Source organism: Ochotona curzoniae, unplaced genomic scaffold, assembly GCF_017591425.1.
Source record: "Ochotona curzoniae isolate NIBS_2020 unplaced genomic scaffold, NIBS_Ocur_1.0 contig_2688, whole genome shotgun sequence".
Taxonomy (NCBI): Eukaryota; Metazoa; Chordata; class Mammalia; order Lagomorpha; family Ochotonidae; genus Ochotona; species Ochotona curzoniae.
Window position 1 is genome coordinate 22,932,910 of NW_024465553.1, and position 12,204 is coordinate 22,945,113.

A 12,204-nucleotide genomic window follows, 5' to 3' on the forward strand; every position below is an offset into this window, starting at 1 on the left:
GTTTTTTAAAAGAATGATTTATTTACTTTTATTTGAAAGGTGTAGAGAGAAGGAGAAACCGCTCCCAAGTGACCTCAGTAGTCAGAGCTGAGTTAATCTGGAACTGGGAGCCAGGAACTTCTTCCCAGCTTCCCATGTGGGCAGAGAGGTCATTCTCCACAGCTTTTCCAGGCCATAAACCAGCAGCAGCTGGATCAGAAGTGGAGCAGCTGGGACAGGAACAAGCAAGTGCCTATGTGTGATGCCAGTGCTTGAAGGTGGAGACTTATCCTTTTGAACCACCACCACTGCAAGAGATTTTGTAAGGCAGAACAGGCTACAACTAGTTCAACTAGTTGTCCAACCATGTGTGGTGCCGACAGTCTCATCTTCTCAAAACCTGTCCACCTCTTCTATTTGCAATGAAAATGACAGCCTTGGGCCTGGCAGCATGGCCTAGCAGCTAAAGTCCTTGCCTTGAATGCTCTAGGAACCCATATGGGTGCCAGTTCTAATCCTGGCAGCTCCGCTTCCCATTCAGCTCCCTGCTTGTGGCCTGGGAAAGCAGTCGAGGATAGCCCAAAGCCTTGGGACTCTGCTCCCATGTGGGAGACCTGGAAGAAGTTTCTGGCTCCTGGCTTTGGATTGGCACAGCACCAACCGTTGCGCTCACTTGGGGAGTGAATCATCTACCCAAGATAGGTCCGGGTAACCCTCAGACCTGATGGCCAGCAGATCAAGAACTCTAGTAGTGGCACATCAGGCACCATTTTGTACAGTGTGGGAAAACTTTAAGACTGCAGTGACAACAGTGAGCTACGCATGCATTGAGCTCGGGGAGAACTCACTGAGTTCAGTGCATTGCACTCTTCCCACAGGAAAATAATACCGACTATGGCATTGTACAGGTCAAAATAGGTCCATGTGGTCCTCAGACCTAATGACCAACAGGTTTCTGCAGGATTGCCACCACCAACAACCTAGCTATAAAGGACTCTTGATGTCTCCCTAATCCTGGGACCTGCTCTGACTGGAAGTGGGAGAAAGGTTGTAAAGGCAATGGTGCAGCCTCAGCACAGTATCACAGGAGGTGAACCAGGAGCTGGGGCTACGGAGACCATGGTGGAAGTCTAACATAAGAACTCAGACCTGGAACTCGCTGGAGGGAGTGGCGCAAGTGATGCGAACAAAGAGCCGTGTGTCAATTGCAATAAGTGAAATCAAACTGTAGACCTGTGGGTGACACAGCTTAGAAGACTGTCCCAAAGAGAAAAATCTGATAACCAGAAGTACAGTGACCAAGAACAAAAGAAGAGACAGAGGCACAATAAATATTACTAAAGACTCCTTTACAAAGGAGCAAAACCCTTTTCCAACCTCAGAGTTAACTCAGGAAGACATCAAGAAAATGAAAGATACAGAATTCAAAGCATTTATTATAAAAAGTCTAATCAACCATGAGAGACATGTAAAGCAGGCATTCAAGGAATTTAAGGAACATGTCATACAGGAAGTGAATCAAATGAAAGCTGATATATCAGAAATGAAGAATACAGTGGAGTAAATTAAAAGTACAGTGGAGAGTCTCCAAAATAGAATGAAGGAGGCAAAAGAAATAATCTCAAAATTAGAAGATATTTCCTGTCGCCAGAGGGAGACAAGCAAAAAGCTAGAAACAGAGCTGGATCAGGCCAAGAAAAGTGTTCAAGAATTGAAAGACACTATTAAGAGGCCAACTATAAGAGTTATGGAGTCACAGAAGGTGCAGAAACAAGTTAGGTTTACAAATGTATTTAATTAAATAATAAGGGAAATTTCCCTACTCTAGAGAAATAATTGGGAAACAACGGTTTAAGTGACTAGATTCCTGCTACCCAAATGAGAAACTTGCACTGCATTTCCACCCCTAGCTTCAGCCCTGACAAATGTTAAGTGTTGCAAGCATATGGGGATTGGATCAGCAGAGATCTCTCTCCCTGTGTGTGTTTGTTCCTATTTCTGTCTCTTCATCTCTTAAAGAGAAAAAATTCTGGCATGGGTACCTGGATTGAAGCTTTGGGATGGTACTGGAACACCACCCATTGAGGCCACTCTGTCTCTTCCTGGAATGGACAGGAAGTAAACCATGAGTGAAGGATGGCTCCTGGGGAAGACTGTAGCTTAAATAGGGAAATTTGTAGATCCTGGGGTGGATATCAGGTGAGGATGAGGAAGGGATGGAGGTGACAGAGCCACAAGCCAAGTAATGCTGGATGTTGTCATTGAACCACAGGAAGGTGGAGGACATGGGGCAGATTTCTCTGTTCTTATAACCAACGCTGTGATGCTTTGATCTCCCACATCCAGCCTCCAGATCTGATACTTAAACCTCCCAGTTTGTGCTGCGTTGTTATGGCAGCCCAAGAAAGCTCATACAGCACTCAGCACTTTTTCATTCATGGTGATGAACGTGATCTGGCCTCTTCAAAGGAGTTACAAACCGCTTTGGTTGATTTCAGTTTCTTTTAAAAAAAAATGCTCTGGCCGTTCAAACTGTGTCCTTCTTCTGTCCTTCCTTTGCTTTGGTCTCTCTGGATCCTACTGAATGTCTTTGTTTCTCTTTGCTGCGTTGGCTCTAAATGCTCTCTGTCTGTTGATGAAGGGTACACCCCCATGCCTCCCCTGACTTCAGGTCGCTGGGTCCAAGCCGTTTGCTCAGCTTCATCCTCATCTTCGTCTTACCTGGGAGCCTTCCCGGGTCAGGTGCGGTGCATCCCGAAGCTTCCTTTCTACCTGCCACGAGTGATGCAAGAGGCAGGGCCGGAGTTAGACACATGTATTGGTCAATTTTCTTTATTGTAACGGCACTCAACAGAAAAATGTCTCATTAGGCTCATGGTCTGGAGGCTCAAGGACTCAGTCCTGGTGAAAGGTCTTCTTTCTAGCAGAGGTCCAGCACAGCACCTTGCAGCACATGGCAAAAGACAGGCAATACTTGTGTCTCTTGTATTTCCTTTCTTCATCTTTTCTTAAAAAAAAAATTATCTGCTCATACTTGGTTGTTAGAGTTACAGAGAACAGGGAGATCTTCCAATTTGCTGGTTCACTCCCCAAATGGTCACAGTGGCTAGAGTTAGGCTGGGCTGAAGCTGGGAGCCAGGAGTCTCCTCTGGGTCTCCCACATAGGTACAGGGTCCAGGGACTTGGGCCCTTCCTCTGCTGCTTTTCCAGGCCACAAGTAAGGAGCTAGCTCAGAAGTGGACTAGCCATGAGACCAATGGTACCCATGTTTGATGCCAGTAATACGGGTGGAGGATTAGCCTGTTAATGCCAGCATGCCTGCCCCACTCTCCTCCTTTTAGAATCACCGCAATAGGGGCTCTGCTAATGGCTTAACATTCAATCACCTCCCAAAGCCCTGCCTCTAAACAGCGTAGTGTCTTTTCTACCCTCTTCAAACTCACAGCAGGAACTAAGCTTCAGCATAGGATTGACAGGATAAATCCTTCTCAAACCCTAGCAGACTTGGTTCTGAGCCCATCTCTGGGCTCAGAGCTACCAGGGCAGGGAGAAGGTTGTCCCAGGTTATGTCCACCCACGTCCACCGTCGTATGCTATTCCACCACCACTTTGCCTTGCCACTGGATGCCCACTCACATCAAGGAAAGGAATAATCCTTGTGAGACCAACAAGTTTGAACCTCGGATTATTGTTCAGCGATTTGGAGCCAGGAGCATCCCAAGCATTTTCAAAGACCGTCAGTGGGAGAGTATTTCAATAGTGGAATGCTATGCAACTGTCAAAAGCATGGAGGTGCTCTTTTTTTTTTTTAACTCTGACATAGAAAGATCTCCAAGGCACATTAATGTCTAGAACAGCATGAATCATGTGATAGCATTTTTTGTAAAAGTAAGCATGCATGTGTGTGTGTGTGTGTGTGTGTGTGTGTGTGTATACATGAACGGAAAAGCAAAGACAATCCAAGGTATATAACAAGGCCTTCAAAGCACTTCCAACAGGGAACATCAGAATTGGGATAGAGGGGTAGATGTGAAAGATGATGTTGTGTTTTTTTCCCTCCCTACAAGTTTTTCAGCATTTTATAAAAATATGAACAGAACTATATCCATGAATTAAGAAAGTTAGCAAATACAAGACCAACTCCCCCATGAGTTGTACTGAGAATGGCCTGCCCACGCCTCTCTCGGTGCTTCTGAAGGAACGCGTGCGTTCAGTATGCCTACAGAGGCACGGCACAGCCAAGGGGTTACACAGCAGTCCGCTTTCGTTGAGATACTGGGTTGGTTAGCACAAAACTTTAATGACTAAATAATGGACCAGAAAATGCAGCTCCCAATTGACCTCCAGATCACAGAACATGCCAGCCCAGAGAACATGCCAGAGGCCTTTGGCAATCCGAATGCTGCGTCAAGTAACCAGTAACCAGAGGAGATCAATACTTTACTCATGTTGAACCTGCCCTAATGCCCTCCGTGATATAACCACACAGAGAATTGATCTGTTTATCTTCTGCAGGAACACGGGAGCTCTAAAGTCTTCATTTCTACATATTAATTTTTAGGAAGAGAACTTCATTTTGTGGAGCTGTTTCTTCTCTCTGTGACACTGGTGGATTCATAGCAGAGATTCCGGGTCCTTCATGTTTGCGCTTCAATTCAGCAGGCTAAGTAAACATTCTAGAAGGCAGCATTCCTGGGTCAGGGCGAGGGGAACAACGATCATTAGTAACCATCTCTCGTTGCAAGGTTCTTCTTCCCCTGAGCTCTTCCGATGCCCAGTTTATAAAATGCCTTTTCATGTGCCAAATGCGCTCCATTCCTCCTCCCCAGGCGGACCCACGCTCAGAGGGAGGTTAATTGCTGCTGTCCATGTGCCTGTGTAGACGGCATTCTCAAGCCACTTCTTCCTCCAGTGGGTAGAAGTTAACGGTCACCTTGCCAGATTGCTTCGGACAGGGAGTGCTGGAATCTGTGCTATCTCCCATGGGTGGGCCCCTGAGTGTGTCCCCGCCTGAACAGGGCGCATTGAAGCCATCTCTGAGTCTGCGTGCCACCCTCCTTCTGGATGCCTTTATGTCGTGAAGACCCTAAGGAAACCATTGTCCCAGCAATATAATTTTGGCTGGAGCCGTGCACGGTCTTTAATGTTTTGAGGATCGGATTGGTTAGAGAAGAAGCGTCCACGAGCCGTTCCAGTACATATAAACTTAAATGTTTATTAAACATCAAGCATAAAAGAATGGCGAAAAGTAAATGTGGAGAAGCGAAAGCAAAGATTCTCAAGCACACCATGCATCACTGGAGTGAAGGGGAGAACCCAGCACATCATCTTCAACATCACGGGTCGTTTCAGTCGTCCTCTGCAACCTCGACGGCCTCCGGGAGAGAGGAGAGAGAGCTCTTACTGCGCGCTGAGGGGTTTTTAGGCTAATTTGGACAAAGGTGGCTTACGTTTACATACCTCAGCTGGCGGCGTGACCTCGCCCGGGTCCAGGCCAAGGAGCCGGGCGGGGATGTGCGCCAGTGTCATCTTTTTCTAAAAACATGCAGACTTTGTTCTCCTCCTGGCACTGGCCAGCTGCCTGAAGGAGAAGAGGCCTGCAAGCACGTACAGGGTGAATTTGGGATCATGTCCGAAGCCTACCCCAAGCCTTCTAAGAAAACTCTCCCTTTTACGACCATATAAAATGTCCCCTGTTAACTCTCTGTTGTGCTTAACTGATTCTTGTTCCTTTGAAATCTGTTTGAGCCAGATACAACCAAATTACAGCCTCATTCTACGCAAGACAGCCTAGATTATTTGTGCAGCCTCCATCCCCAGTGTTCATTTGCGCCATCCCCAGTGTCATTTGCGCCATCCCCAGTGTCATTTGCGCCATCCCCAGTGTCATTTGCACCATCCTTGTGTTCATTTGCGCCATCCCCAGTGTCATTTGCACCATCCCCAGTGTCATTTGCACCATCCTTGTGTTCATTTGCGCCATCCCCAGTGTCATTTGCGCCATCCCCAGTGTTCATTTGCGCCATCCTTGTGTTCATTTGCGCCATCCCCAGTGTCATTTGCACCATCCCCAGTGTTCATTTGCACCATCCCCGGTGTCATTTGCGCCATCCCCAGTGTCATTTGCGCCATCCTTGTGTTCATTTGCGCCATCCCCAGTGTCATTTGCGCCATCCCCAGTGTTCATTTGCGCCATCCCCAGTGTCATTTGCACCATCCCCAGTGTCATTTGCACCATCCTTGTGTTCATTTGCGCCATCCCCAGTGTCATTTGCACCATCCCCAGTGTTCATTTACTCACTGCCTCCTCTCTTCAGTGGTCCCTCCCTAGCTGGCAGGTTCTTTGTGGATGCAAGTCCATAAATTTCGCTTTCTAAGAAGGTTGGAACAGATTTGTTCATTTGCTACTTTTTGGAAATGTGACTGGACACTTTATTTATTTAAAAGGGGGTGGAAAGAGAGAGAGAGAGGGAGAGAGAGAGATCTTCCATCTGCTGGTTTACTCTCCAAATGACTGCAGTTAACTGGGAGTGGGCAAGGCTTAAACCAGGAGCCAGGAGCTTCATCTGAGTCTCCTATGTGGGTGGCCAGGGAGAAAGTCCTTGGGCCATCTTTCATTGATTTTGCCAAGCACACGAGCAGGGAGCTGGATCAGACATGGAGCGGCTGGAGCGCCCACATGAGGTGCTGCTGTCACAGCGTCTTAACGTACTGTGCCACAAAGCCAGCCCAGTGACTGGACACATTAAATAAAGCATCTTCTACTTTCTTTTTGACGACGTGGTTGGGTCATTAGAAACAAGAAAACAAGCTGGAGTGATGGTTAGCACCATAATCATTGTTAAAATCTTAAAGAGTATTTGTGAGCTATTGTTCGTAGTTCCGCAATCAATTTTTGTGTGGGTGTATTCTAGTAACCTATAACAATATTTATTTTGCCAGCAGGCAAATTCTTTATTCTCTGATCCCCCTGGGAATACACGGGTGCATACTCTATATGCATTCCTTATCAAGGTTCTTGCAGGAAGACTTTTTTTTCTTTTTCCTATGAGAGCAGGAGCTAAAATTTAAAAGCACCTCATCTGACAACTGATTTGGGAAGGATTCTTTTTTAAATCAAATGAATGCCAAAACAAATCAGCTCCCTGAAGTGACGGGAGGTCTCCTCAAGCTGTGCCTGGTAATATTAATAAACCCAGAGACGCCTCTGCTTGTCATTTCAGTGTCCCCAACCCCAAAGGCAGTGCAGAGCGGAAGCGTTGGGGCTTGTTTTAAGAGGTTAAAGCCTGCCATCTTGCGGCAGCTGGGAAGAATTACACCAACATTTCATAGGGGGAACTTCAAGAAGTTCATGGAAAAATGCAAGTGAGCGATATTTATTTGGGAGGAAAAATGCTTTAAATTCAAGCAAGTTTTTCACAGTACACATTTTGTAAGCATGTGTTGAAGTCCTCGTGCTTGTATTGGTTTCTTTTTTTTTGCACCAAATTAGTATTTAATTTCATTTTCTGCCAGCTTTTGTAATACCCACATTGCATCTGCGGGAGTTTTCCCAAACTGCGGCACGTATTCACAAATGACATCCGAATTTGGCCTGTGCTTATTCTCTAACAGACTAAGAGCTTTAAGGTCTGCAGATGACCACTACGGTATTTGACTTCTTGCAAATGAGAAGACAGATGTCGGGGGGTGAGAGCTCTTGCATGGTCAGGTTCTTCCCCTTGAATCTGTGGTGCTGAAAAGCAGGACCATCTGGGATGCCAGTGATGCAACCGCCTCCAGTTCTAGACAAATGAGTAATGCTTAAAGAGCTCTTAAGGAGAAAAACTGCAGGGCTTGTTAGTGAAAGTGTCATTTGCAGTGCACCTGGAAATATCGTAGCAGGTGGTGCAGCGGAACACCCAACGCAAGAGGCTGATCTGTCCATCGATGCTCAGCAAATAGAAACTAACGATGCCCGCTGGTGGTTTGGGGGATTTTCCTGCAATTTGGACAAATGGGGTTTTAAAAAATGAGAGCATCTTTAAGCTACTCCCTCCGACCTGCACTTCTAACAAGGTTAGAGAACATCTGGAAGACTTGCTTAAAACAAAAACAAACCTATTGTTTAGATTGTGATGACCTTGTTCCCACTTTTCACGGAATGTGGGAGCTGGGAAATGACAGAGGAAGGCAGCTGCTCTGATGTGTGCAATCTATCTGGAGGTCAAAGCTTGGAAAAGAGAGGAGGAAGGAGGGCTTTATTAAGGGAGCGAGCCCACTTAGGCAAGAGTGAGTTTGAGGGGGTCTCAGTCATTACCACGTTTTCAGACACAGCTGCACCATTCTTTTGTGTTTCTGTGTAAGAGCAGGAATGAACAAACTGGCCAACTCATTGTTACCAAGGAAGGTCATGTTGAAGGAAAATCAAGGCTAGGGGGTGGCACATGCATTCTCTCCAAAACGGCTGTGTGACAGATTGAATCTGAGTGTCCGTTTTTTTCCTCTTCCTCATCTTTTCCTTCCTCCTCGCCTTTCATTTCCAACTTGTGCCATCTGATTCACCGTCAAGTTGAGAACAGATCACCTTCAGGAAAATGCCTCTTGTTCTTCAAAGGACACGTACACGGGCTTCCACGGTTATGCAAATGTCAGACACAGGCCTCCTAGTCCCAGAAGACCGGTGGAACAAGACGTCCTGTGCTTTGACTGGCTTAGAAAAAAAGGTTGCCTTTTGTCTCCTGTTAGGAATCGGTGGTGCTGGGCAGTCGGGGAGGGCTGTGTGCTGAGTGCCATCTGTGGCCAAGTAAGATGCTCCCTCCCTCCCCTGCTCCTATGACATTTAATCTTAACTTTTGTGCCCCAAACACAGCTGCATCTTGCCTCAGGGCTGTTTTTACCTCATCCTCTTTGCAAGATCTTGCTCCTTGGACTGCTTTGCTGCTTCTCCTTAAAGGTTCGGTCCTGCTAAAGTATAAATTTCAGCCAGGTAAAAATCCAGATTCTCACACAAAGGTGATAGAAGCACTCCTAAGACTTTACAGGGTACTCCAAAAAGCATGGGGGTGGGGGGCGGGAAATGGATTTAAAAGATAAGTATTATGGTGCAAAACCTTCTTGGAATTCATACATTTTCCGTGAAGTTTTTGAGGACCCTCACCTATCACTCTTTACTAAAGAAATCTGCAAGATGTTGAGATCAGGTCCAAGGAAAATTCAAAAAACCAGACATTGATGCTGTGTGTTTAGGAAGGCTGTAATAAATGTACTAACAGAATAAACATGGCTAATCACTTACAGAACAATCAAATAGAATGCTTGGAAGGGCAATTTTATATGCACTAAACATCAATTGCTTCCTTATAGGGACAGAATTCACTTACTGTGCTGTGGACCACAACAACTGCATTACTATCAGTTTCCTGGAAATTAACTTCAGTCTCTAGAGTCTGAAGGTAGCCTGGCCAATGGGCAGACGGTCAATGGTGCCCCGCTTGTTAGGTTGGCGAACTCCTGGAGGCCCCACTAAGCAGAAGCTCAGATTCTCCATTATTTCCACTGTCCATTTTCAAGTATTTTTTAAAAAATATTCTTCTTGATAGTTCTGAGCTTTCTAAACTTTCTACCCTTCTGAGTAATCTCACAAAAGCCATGGCTGCAGTTACCTCCAATAACATCAGACTGAACACTTGTATCTTCATTGTCTCGGCTCCACAGCCATCTGCTCACCTGACAGCTCCTTTATGTTTCTGAGACTGAGAAAGAAGGCAATTTACTTTTAAATCTTTAACTTGTTGTACGGAAAAGCAGAGGTTTGAATTCAGCAGTATGTGATTTCAGAACTAGAGTCAAAACCTGTAACACTACCAGGAAATGGCTTGGGGGTGCTTGAGCTCCCAGGACTGGAATCTATGAAGCAGATTTCTTCCTGCCTTACAATGGGGAGGGGGCTCCACTGAGGAGGAGACTGGGGAGAGCATGAATCTCCCAGTTTTTGCTGACTGAGTCACAGACCAGACTCCGTGTTTTTGGCTGTCTTGGAGTAAGTGATGTTCCTTTTCTGCTAAGGAGATTTGACAGCCTGGGGTGATGCTGGCATCTTCTTCCTTGATCCAGCGACTGCCTGCTTCCCCTGTATAGGGAGAGAGACATTCAACCCAGGTGTTGTAGGTTATGGATTTGGGTGGGGAGAGTTGAGCTTTCCCATGGGGAGGGTTGCCTTGCCAGGTCTTCGAAGGGCATCCCCGTTTCCTACTTCTGCCCCATGACCATGTTCTCCTGTACTCCCCTTGGATGTGTCCTTCCTCTCTGTGCCACGCAGCCAAGAAAAATAAAATTGTAATACCTTTCCATTTCTGATGAATCTCACAAGTTTAACAGCAATTTAGAGAGTGAGGGAAATTGAGAGAGACAGAGAGAGACCTTTCAACTTCTGGTTCATGCCCCAAATAGCCACAACAGCTGAAGCTAGCCAGTCTGGAGTGTAGGAACAGGACTTGGGTCCTCTTTGCTGCTTTCTCAGGCACATTAGCAGGGAGCTGAATGGGAAGTAGAGCAGCCAAGGGTTAAACAGGTACCATATGGGATGCAGGCTGTGACTTAATCCACGATGCCACAGCACCTGCCTCAGTGGTCTCCTTTTCTTCTTGTTTTTTTCTGAATCCAGGAACTGTTCAGTTTGTGACCCAATGAAGACAAATGACTGGGAGGTGAGGGTAGCTGGTAGCTATCATCATGGCTCGAGGGGAAAGAACTTACGGTGGGAAACATTCGTTTCTTCCCAAATACAGAGAAGCTGTTCTTGGGAGGGTGGAGCCCTGCGGCTAGCCGAGTCTGACCACTTGCCTGGTCCTTCATGCCATTGCTGTGTTGCCAAAGACTGTCTCAGTGGAGACTGATTATTGGGAGGGCAAGTGGAGGTGAGGTTGCCCGCCCTCAGTGTCAACACAAAAAGAAGTGAACACTTTCGGTCGTACCTGGATGAATCCCCAACAGTCTCAACACAGAGCTCCAGGTAAAGAATCCCAGTGAAAAGAGATTGGCAAACTAAGGGGCGGGGGGGGGGTGGTCTGAGGGATTAAACGTGGAGGGGACTTATCCTGACCTTTCCACTCCAAAATACTGTTTGCTCAAGTCATCAGCCACACCGCAGGACTCTGCAGTAACTGCGGGGACCCCAGCATCCTTGAGTCAGCTGCAAGCCCCCACCTGCGCTCCCGACGGCCAGTGAGCAGCATTGGCCAGGTCTCAGGGCCCTGCACTGTGTCCTTTGCCCATTTTCCTGGGGATGACCCCCAGCAGGGCTGGTTCTCAGCTTCAAGTACACCCTCAACCTACCTTTTCAGAGCACGTTTCTGGTTTTAAGATAGAGAAGGCTTTTTTTTTTTTGTAGCCAGCGAATTCTACATATGCTTCCTTTGAACTCTTGCCACTGTGAACAGCCAAAAGATCCATAGTACATCTTTTTGGAAGTCACTTTCCCCCTTTTCTTCAATCAGAACTCCCTTCCCAACATAGATGGCATTGCTGTCTCATGTGGTGCTCAGATGAGGCTGCTTGAGAAGCTACCTATCGCTCTCTTGAGTTAAAAAGCACATCTATTTTTAGGGCCTCTCTCTGGGAGCCAGAGCCGGTACTCCCTGCCTCCACCTCCTTCCCTTTCTGTGGTCATCTTCTGGCTGCATTGGGTGAAGAGTTTTCAAAATGTTATCAAATTGAGGCATAATTTACATGTAAAAGTGATGCTTTCAAGGACACAATTAAGAAAATTTTGATGTATTCAGAAAATCGTACACCCAGCTCTGGCCATGTGGGGAGTGAACCGGTGAATGGGAGATTTCTCTTTCTCTCCCTGTAACTCTGACTTTCTAATAACTCTTCAAAAAAAAAACTTCCGTTTGTACTCACTGTTGGGTTTTCTGTAGGTGTGTATTTCCATTTTCCTCGAATAGGCTATGTTATGTTACAGTGGAATCATTTCTGTAACTGCGTATAACTTGTCGGGAACCTGCCGAACTGGTTTCCAAAGTGGCTGCACTAGTTCCCATTCCTGCCAACAACATATGAGGATTCTCATTTCTTTACATCTTCCCCAATGATTGCTATTATCCATCTTTTAATAATCATAGCTGTCTATTAGTTGCATATATATATTATTGTGCTCTTTAGTGAGTGCTTTTGTATATGTGATAAGAAGCATGTGACATGAAGGTCCTTACACAAGGATTGTGAACTATCAGCATGCTA